The sequence below is a fragment of the Trachemys scripta genome, chromosome 19 (genome assembly GCF_013100865.1).
Source record: "Trachemys scripta elegans isolate TJP31775 chromosome 19, CAS_Tse_1.0, whole genome shotgun sequence".
Taxonomy (NCBI): domain Eukaryota; kingdom Metazoa; phylum Chordata; order Testudines; family Emydidae; genus Trachemys; species Trachemys scripta.
Window position 1 is genome coordinate 10,186,787 of NC_048316.1, and position 3,824 is coordinate 10,190,610.

Here is a 3,824-nt window from a genome sequence, read left to right on the forward strand (position 1 = left end):
AGCCCTGAAGAAGAGCCCTGTGCGGCTTGAAAGCTTGTCTCTCTCATGGATAGAAGTTGGTCCAACCCACCTCATCTCTCTAATATCCAGGGACTGACACAGCTACAACTACACTGCATATTTAGGGCAGCGACTGTCTTTTTGTTCTGTGTTTGTACAGCACCGGGCACAATAGGGTCCTAGCCCATGACTGCAATACAAATAATCAAAGATCTGCCCACAACCAAAATGTGTACAGATCCTGCCGTATATCATCCTGCTTTGCCTGTGCATGGGACTTTCCTTCACCACACTCGCCAACAGGCGACGTGGCACGTTACTGATCGCGAATGGCGTGGATGGGACTCTCGGATAAGGCCCGTTTACTTTGGTGGTAACTCAGCAGCGGTGGGAAGGGTGGGTTGGATGTGGAATCGGAGGCAGCCACAAGAGCAGAGCTTCTTTTTGCTAAGCTGCATTATAAGAAAGAGCAAAAAAAATATACCCAAGTTTCTCAGTGTATTTCATAGGTCTTGTGCCCAGCAGAAACCACAGTGCTGGCTGGTATCCCACTGCCCACCTCAGAGCAACCCTTCCCTCCTTGACCAAAACTTACTCCCAGACACCATCAGCCTTTGTTACTGGGCAGAAACTCCGGGCTTGCATGAGCCTCTAAATCCAACACAGCAGCTTCCGAACCCAGATTGTGAGCCCGGAGAACTTGCCCCAGTCCTGGGTGTGCAGGTCTGTGAAGGCGCTGGTCCCTTCTCCGCCCACATGTCTGCATGAGCCAGCAAAATGAGGATGCTACAAAATGCAAAACAACACAGAAAAGGAATGGAAATTAAAGCTCCTTCTGCCCTTGGCTCTGCACAAGCCCCTTTTTGCCCAAGGTGCGTTTTCTGACCGCTTAGACCGTGGTGGGTGGGTTCATTTTCCTGCTCCTAGAGACAAATGCTGATTTGGCCCAGCCTGGCATTCCTTTTCCGCATCTCAGGTGCTCAGAAGACAGCGAGGGTTTACGCTGTGGTTATGTAGGAGCAGATGTCACATGGAATTAAATACAGCAGGTTAGATGCCAAGCGCTCCCGCTCCCGCCGAGAAAGGAGAGCCGTGTATCTCTCAAGAGTGACCTCTACAGGCAATTAAAAATGGCATTGGTTTAGAGAGATGCTGCCCAGCCAGGTCTCCTTGGCTGGAAGGATGATCCGAGCAGGTGGGGGTGGAATATATTTGAAATCCTATCACTTCCTTGATTCATCCAGCAGTTGTAAGCTCTCTGAGGCAGGACGAGGAGTATGATATGTTTACAAAGCCTTATATAAACTTGCACTCTCCAGACAATTTAAACCTGCCACACCACCATTCTGCCTTTGTTTTACGTGGACACAGGGCTAGTCCATGGAGTTTGGCCCTGCAGGCATCTTAAAGGGGCAGGAGCATGGACGGTGCTCGCGTAATAAGCAGCTATTAGATATTTTGTATTAGCCCCATCGTTGTGCGCGTGACTCCAGGCTTTATTTACTGCACACAATTCAAACGATTTATTAATTCCTTCAGGGGCCTCTCTATGGTGCTCATTGATTTGGAAGTAATTCGGTTTTGTGATGCGCTCAGGGACCACAACACCCCTGTGAGGGGCGGGGTGGTATGATCCCCATTTTACAGATGGGGGCAGGGGCGTAGATTAAGGTCAAAATCATCCACTCGTTTCGGGTGCCCAATTTGAGGCACCGAGGACCTGATTTTTCAAAGTATTTACTGTTATCTAGTCCTTTCTATATTCAAAGCACGGCTCCCACGTCTTCAGCTGCGGCTGTGAGTGCTCGGCCCTGCTGCAAAGGAGAGCCCAGGGTCTCCAGTCGGGCACCAGAAAACGAGGATCACACCACCAGCGACCACCCGGGAGAAGTTCGGTTTAAGCATCTTGCCCAGCATCACACAGCAATTCTGGGGCAGAGACCGAATCCAGTTCTTCAGTGCAGTACCCAGCAGCCTTCACCGTGAGCCTCCTTTCTCTTCCTGCAGTCCCCCGGCTCCAGGCACTACCCAGCTGCCAAGGCACCACCTGGGCAGCCTGCCTTTTGAGCTCTCCTTTGACTTCTTCCAAGCAAAAGCTAATGCTTTGCCCTCTTAGACTTGGCCACTCAAGTAAACGCCCCTACACAGCTTTCAACTTGGGCGACAAACGAGGCAGGGTTTTACAGACGTCCCCAGAGCACTGTCCAGCCTGGGTGCTGAACGAGGCAGGGGCCCCATGGAAGAAACCGTACGTGATCGTGTAATGAACGACTACCAGGATGCAGACACACAAGGGGGCAGAATTAAGGTTGCACAGCCAATCATACGCTCTCCTTCCAAGTCCCATTCTCCCCCAAACTCCTACCAGGCCCAGTCGCTGACCCTTCTTCCCAGCTCCTTGCACAGTCTGTTTCTCACCCCCACCCTGGCCTCTGACCATCCCTGCCCTGCCCCCATTGCACCTGGCATTCTCTGTGCTCCTCGTCCAATCCCAGTCGGCTCACCTCACCCCCTCCCTGGCTCCTTGTCCAAGCTCCACCCCTGCTTCCCCCACCTCCTCGTCAGATCCGTCCCCCACTTCTGGTTCCCAGTCCTGGTCTCCTTGCTCCATCAGTCCCCGGCTCCTTGTACGATCTCATTTCCCTGGTCCCCCAACTCTCATCCTTTCCTGGATGCCAGACCTAGTCTTATTACTCAACAATTCCCAGTCTTCCTCCCTGCCCCACTCCCGTTTCCTTCTTCCCTTTCCTCTCCACAACTTCCAGTCTCCCCTTCCCACCCAGCTCCTTTTCTTCTACTCCTTCCTCTCCCCTCCTCCCCATCCAGCTCTTGTCTCCTCCTGGCTAGGCAGTGTGAACGGGGAAGTTCAGGATGGCTCCTGTAGGCAGGGCTGGAGCACACCCAGGCTGGTCAGCGCAAGGAGCTGTGAGGCTCAGTGAGGGTGAAATCTGCAGTGATTTTGCTGGTTAGTTTGTAAGAAGTCTTCCCACGCATGAGCTGAGATTTTCAAAGGCTCAGAACTTGGCCGAAAAGCACGTTGCTGGCCCCATGGCCACCCCTTCACTGCATTTCAAATCTCTTCTGCAAAACACGGGGACACTGGAACATCTCAGGAGAAAGGGGACCAGATTTTTTTTTTTTTTTTTAAAAACATGTTGATCAACGTCTTTGTTCCCCAACCTTGTTCTTGGCAATGGCTAAATCCTGTTGACTGAAACTCACAAACCAACCCAAGGCAGACACGTGGCATGGAAAATTTCAGCCCCAATGGTTAAAAACGTGGCAAAATTATAAAGCCACCAAAACCAGACATTTATAACGGGAAGTGCTGTGCACCCTGGATAACAGGTGGTGCTGCCTATAATATCCGGACCTTCAATGAAGATGAACCCCAATCGACCAACGCCTGCCTGACCCTTGCAAACATGGGTTAACATCCACATTGGTAAATTCTGCAGTAGGCGGAACACAAGTGCTCAGCCATGACCACCCAGCAGATTTTTAACAACTACAAGTGACTTAGGCACCTTTGAAAGTTGTACCCAGGCACCTCTGAAAATGTGCCTTGACAGTCCTAGTTCACAGCAAGGGTGAGGTGGCATTGATCATTATGCCATCTATTTCCCCGGCTCAGACAGGTTCCGGGAAGCCCTGGAATCTACCTCACCCGCACCATGTCTCGGTGCTGACCAGGTATAGGGAAGGCACAATCTTCCATCTCCCAGTTCAGTCCTGGGGCTTTCTGCTGAGACCAGCATCAGAAGGTGTTGGCAGTGGTGGTAGTTATGCACGTGTGTGCTGGGAACCCGACAGAGACCTACCCA